Below are 6,000 nucleotides of genomic sequence, written 5' to 3' on the forward strand. Positions count from 1 at the left end.
CAGTATTAACCCCTCAACATGGTGTAAAAGTTTACACTGCATGCAGTAGTCTGTAAACAACAAAGACTGCCAATCAATCTGTCACTCCTGTTACATAAATTTATTAGGCTAATATTATCATGGATGGTGAAGAGGAATTTTCTATTAATAATAAGAAGAATAGCTAGCAAGGAATCGTTGCTCTAATACCTCATGTTCAGTTGTGGTTTTAACCCAAAAATGAATGCTCACAATATACGCAATATTTAGCAATAGACTCATTTTTTTTTAATCCCATCCCTATTCCAAAGCTTTGAAACATGTCCCACAAAATGAATCATGCAAATAGTTAAGAAATTTGCCAAGTATAAGGCCACCTCGTCTGATTTTCATCCATGGTTTCATTACAGGTTTTGTAACATTCAGAGATAACATTTTCTGACACTTCAGTAGGACTTTGTGAGTTCTTTGTAACATGAGAAACAAGCTGCAATCTTTTTGTCTTTATAAGATGAAAAGATAGACAGGAGAGAGCCGAGCATGAGAACGACTCCTTATAGCAGTTAAAACGTACATGATTACAGGAACTAATATGTTTTGTGGACGTTTCACAACATTAAACGTAGCTATAAATAGATAAAATGTATGACCTGTCATTCTTTAATACATAATAATGGTTAATGGTTAGCACTGCCAAATTGCTGTGTTTTATCAGGAATAATCTTATGGTTACACACTTTGGGATGTGCTCTTATTGGAAAATAATCAACCCTCAGCGTGGTAACAGTGTCCCATTGTTGATTATTTTCCTATAACAGCACTCCCTGTTGTGTTTTACATCTTATATAGACTGCAGTATGTACATATACCTACTGTATAAAATTAAAAATAATGTTTCACTTAATGTTTGTGAAGTGTTGGACTAAGTGTTGTTGTAGTTAAACATTAACATGGACATTATGTGAAAGACTGTAAAAAAATGAACTTATGTGGGGGGGTTTTTTCAGCATGAGTGAAACTTATGTAGTAGGACTGGCCTAATTTATGAATGGAGAGCAGCCATTTGCCTGATACCCTGATAACTTCAAACTTTTTATCCTCCTTGCTCTAGGAGGGAAGGCATGCTATCCCATAATATAATCCCTCTGGATAATTAGTTTGGTGTTAAGGAATAGGAATTTTAATGCACTGTACCGGGAAGCAGTGTGAGCACTGTGACTCGCCCAGTCTCTCTCTCTCTCTCTCTCTCTCTCTCCTCCGCATAGCGGACGGCAGCGCGCGGGGTGTGTCGCGTCCCCGGTACAGTAAATACGAGTTACTGCAAGACTGAACAATGATGAAACGCTGATTTAAAAAAGAAAAAAGAAAAGAAAAGAAAAACGCATTTGCTCGCGCTTCACTGGCGATAAACGTCGACGCGACTTTGGAGCAACTTTTGCATGTGGTTGCGTAAATATTCAGTAAGTGACAGAACGGTGTGTTTAATTCGCAAGAAGCTCGGGCCGGATCGGGTGCGCGTGAGATGGGGGTGGATCGTACCAGAGCTTTTTTTTTTTTTTTTCACTGCAGTAGGTCTGGGTCAGGGTTTGTTCAGATAGTTCGGAGTTCAGCAGTACTTACCGGACGCTTCTGCGCGAGACTCCTTCCATGCGCCGCGTGGTGGCAGGTGCGCGCCCCGGTGTCCCCCCTCTCACGTGCACGGAGCGTTCATTAACTGGAGTGCGCGCGGTCTTCCCTCATGGGAAAAGATGCTCTTCTTCCGTGTTTGTTGTGTTATTTTTTTTTCTCCCTTGCTGTGTGAAAGCAGCAGAGCAGTTGGACTCTTCTGCGAGGATAATGATGCCCTACTTCCGAAAGCCAGGAGTGGGGTAAGCCGGATTCCTACGAATCAAATGCAGGAAGGAGCTGCAGCTTCTCAAAGTGAAACGACGGACTTTCCGCGCGCCCTCCTTTGCTCTTCCTGACTTTAAAGGATTGGATTTGCCCCGCGCGCTCAAGGGCAACATAAGAGAGGTGGGGGGGGGGGAAGCATCGCGAAAAATCTCCCTCCCCTTTCCCCTCCCTCCCTACCTCCCTCCCTCTCTCCCTCCTTCTCTCCATCCCTCCCTCCCTTCCTCCCTCCCGCTAATCCGTTATTCCCCCATCACTCTCACACGCTATCTGAGCCGCTTTTATCTGCGCGCGCTCTCACTGACGGAGCCACCCTGAGCGCGCGCGCGAGAGACTGGCAGGAGCACTGTAGCGCGTGCGAGCAGTTTGACTCTACTCCTGCTTTTGTTTCTTTTTCTTGCAATATATATATATATATATATATATATATATATATATATATATATATATATATATATATATATATATATATATTGAAACCATTGTTCATGACAGTAGCTGCATGTGTAAAGATAATGAGCCATGAACTGTGAGAGTTTAATTTCTAGCTATAAGTTCTGGTCCCTGTTAAGTGTTTTACTTCAGTCTAAAGAGATTTAGTTCAGCATTACTGTATTTTAATTATACAATCAATGCTATAAATATAAGACATATTTTTTAATTGCCATGTTTATGGCCTAAACTATGAGATTTAGTTCAGCATTACTGTATTTTAATTATACAATCAATGCTATAAATATGTGATATATTTTTAAGAGCCATGTTTATGGCCTAAACTAACTTATAATAACCACGAATGAAGAAAATACACCACATCATAGGTTACTTTCATGCACAATTAAAAATACCTCAAATGAATATAAATTAGGTCTATTTTCTAGGTTGGAAAAAAACCATAAATAGTTTTCTGGGACATGAAATCAGTAGTACACAAACCTGTTCTCCTACTAAGGTCTTTAGTCAGGCAAATAAGGTCTAATGTTGGTGAAATAACTCAAATAAATGGATTAATGAAGTATATGGAGTTCAGCTAGGAGGCTGAGAACTACTATTTCCTAATAATATTTCATTTAATATTTTGCTATTTCTGCATTAGGCGAAAGTGAATATGTATGATGAATGGAGAAGCTAGCATGGGCAGCGAATCATGGGCTCACTCTCTTTGCAGCATCGATTTGTTGCGTGATAGTAGAAACAGAAAACTTAAATGTGCTTACCAGCTAGCACAAAATATGATGAATAATGTAGAACATTACCTTATAAAATTTTTTAAACACTACGTACCATGTAACAGCAGGATCTGTTCAACACATTACTATCTTCTAGTTTCACGTAAGACTAGTTTGGGCATTTGGCACTTCATGATATTTCTACTCCTAATGAACAGCAGGCTACTGAATGGCCAGGCCCAGAAATACAAATACACACGTGAAATATTATATTTCAACTATATGTATACTGTATATAATGCTATACAATACTATATAAATACTGCCCATCGCTGTTAATGATAATACAGTATATATTCTGCTGATATAAACAGTTTTCCCTACATCCATCATCTTCTCTTTATAACAATAAAATTGTAGGATTAAATAATGGTGTGTTCTCACACTTCAGGTTTTGTACCATTTTTTCTATTATTTTACAAACATTACGGCTTTAGATATTTAAATAAAATTCCTGGAGGATAAAGGTATTCAAAAGGTATCTAAAGGTATCTAAAGGGTTCATGTTGTTTACCCCTGCCGGTGGTTGGGGGTTTGAATCCCGCCTCTGTCCTGTGTGTGTGGAGTTTGCATGTCCTCCCTGTACTTCGGGGTACTCCGGTTTCCTCCCTCAGTCCAAAGACATGCATTGTAAGCTGATTGCCATTTCCAGATTGTCTGTAGCGTGTGTGTGTGTGAGTGGTTGTGCCTTGTGATGGGTTGGCACCCCATCCAGGGTGTACCACACCTTGTGCCCTGAGTTCCCTGAGATACTCTCCAGGCTCCCCTGTGACCCTGTGAAGGATAAGCGGTACAGAAAATGGATGGATGTTTCATGTGTTTTTATGTGTCAGAATCATATGTACACTCTTAAGGGTTTTTCAGTTATTCCTCTGTGTAGAACCTCTTATATAAAGTGTTCCTATAGAACCCTGTCCTGTTGGGAGACTAAGGACCATTAAATATCCAAAGAACCCTTAAAGAACCTCTGAAGAACCCATTTTCTTTCGAAGAGTATTCTAAATTTTACATGACCATTTCACAATCTCTTTATCCTTTTAACATCTTTTTGTTACTGTGCCTTTACAACTATTTGTAAATGACCTGCTAGTTCAAAGCTGTTAAAATGTACTCATTAAGCAAATTTAATACTATCATTATTAATGTGAAGACTGTAGAATTAGCAGATACATTGCCAAAGCTAGCACATTAGTAATAGTGTGCACATTGCCAAGATAAAACTGCTTTTTATTCAGTGTTCATACTGAGTAGTCATTAAAAAAATAGAGTATAGAATGTTGTCAGTTTGCTGTCATGGCCAGTATAGTATCTGCATCCTTGTGGCAAAGCCTGCTGTATTGTGCCTCATTTAAAAAGCTGCCCGGACTAAAGTGTATTGAACAATCTGTTAAGTTTGGACTTAAATCTCTAGGGACATCAGAAAAAAACGAACTTCCTCCACTACTTTCTGATGTCTGAAGGCTGGGTTATACTTCTGCATTGAAGCACATTTGCAAATTTGCTTTGCAGAGAGGGAGTGACATACAGTGCTGTGCATTAACCAGCCTTCAGCTGAAAGCTGATTGGTTGAGGAGGGGAGGCGTGTCCAGTTGTGTACCCAGAAATGTTGTGACTAGACATTGCAACTGCGTTTCCTTACATTTTGCCAAGGGTTTTAAAGTGATATTGCCATTATAATGGTTTAATCTGACTGCCAATCTGGCATTGTTCCTATGCAGCACTATAATGAGTGCAAAGCATCTGTGCAAAGTGCTGAGGTGTAGCGAGGTGAGAGAGACAGAAGTGTCGCTGCAGCTCTGTCAATGCAGGCACAGAATGCATGCTGACACCTAACTGTATTTTATTTATATTTATGTAATAGTTTAACTATAATTAAATACATAGTTGTGGTAGCTAACATGGACATTCAGTGAAATTTTGTTAAAAATTTTTGATGGCTTGCTGGGGCTTATATATTCACCTTTAACACACGTTATCCATGCTTGTCCTTAACTGGTCTTGTAAAGAAAATCTGAAAAATCCCAAACTGTCCTCCATGTGGTCGACTTTAACGCCTGATAACATGGTATCTCTTACTCTCACCATTATCACATCCATAACTTCGCTTCTTCTCCATTCTTTCTGCAGTGAAGCGTGAGACTTTCATTCAGTTTTTCATTTTCTGATCTCAGTGGAGACGCGAACCCCTGCGACCACCTGCGCAGGACACCTTCACATGTTTATAGAAGTCTTAAATCCAGTGGAAGGCTGTGTAAAGATACTTCCTGATGCTCAGGAACAGCACAGTGTTTAGGTCTTTTCCATTAAATCTTTTATTTTTGCCAATTGTATTCCTTATTATTTCACAATGACTGAGCAGGCCAAAGTGCTATAAGCTGAAAATGTTGTAGTGACATCACTACCATTAGGAATTTTAAAATGGCCTGTCATTGCAGTTTAGTTTCCATATATGGATTGTGGGAAATTTGGACAGAACTGTAGTGTTTAAAAGCATGAGAGAAAAAACAAATAAACCCAAACTAGAACCAGATAAACTACCCAAATAAGGCTACATTAAAACAAAATTATAAATACCACCTTAATAGATTCATTTATTTAAAAAAAGCAAAGAAATTCCATGTTGTGTGTTTTTAGTATTCTTGCCATTTTATGTAGTAGTGTGTGTGATTTTAGATGCTCTCTCAATATGGCACATGTTTCCAAATCCTCATTAATGCAGGTGCTGTTGTAGCAGGGATCCTCAAATAACCCACAATCAATAAATCACACACACACACACACACACACACACACACACACACACACACACACAGTCTTACTCTAATTTACAATCTAATGTATACTTATGTTTACATGTATTCTAAAAGCACAATAGCAAATCATATTTTCCAATCCAATCTAT

The 6,000-nt window shown here is 38.9% G+C and overlaps 1 protein-coding gene across 1 annotated transcript in view; it reads right to left on the reverse strand.

Annotated features, from left to right (window-relative positions):
- ntng2b (netrin g2b) overlaps positions 1-2,044 on the reverse strand; it is a 73,677-nt gene extending 71,633 nt beyond the window's left edge. Inside the window, exon 1 of the mRNA XM_026929321.3 lies at positions 1,600-2,044. The gene's annotated coding sequence lies outside the window, so the exon portion shown is untranslated. The remainder of the gene's footprint in view (positions 1-1,599) is intronic.
- Between the last annotated feature and the right edge of the window lie 3,956 nt (positions 2,045-6,000).

Source organism: Pangasianodon hypophthalmus, chromosome 15, assembly GCF_027358585.1.
Source record: "Pangasianodon hypophthalmus isolate fPanHyp1 chromosome 15, fPanHyp1.pri, whole genome shotgun sequence".
Lineage (NCBI taxonomy): Eukaryota > Metazoa > Chordata > Actinopteri > Siluriformes > Pangasiidae > Pangasianodon > Pangasianodon hypophthalmus.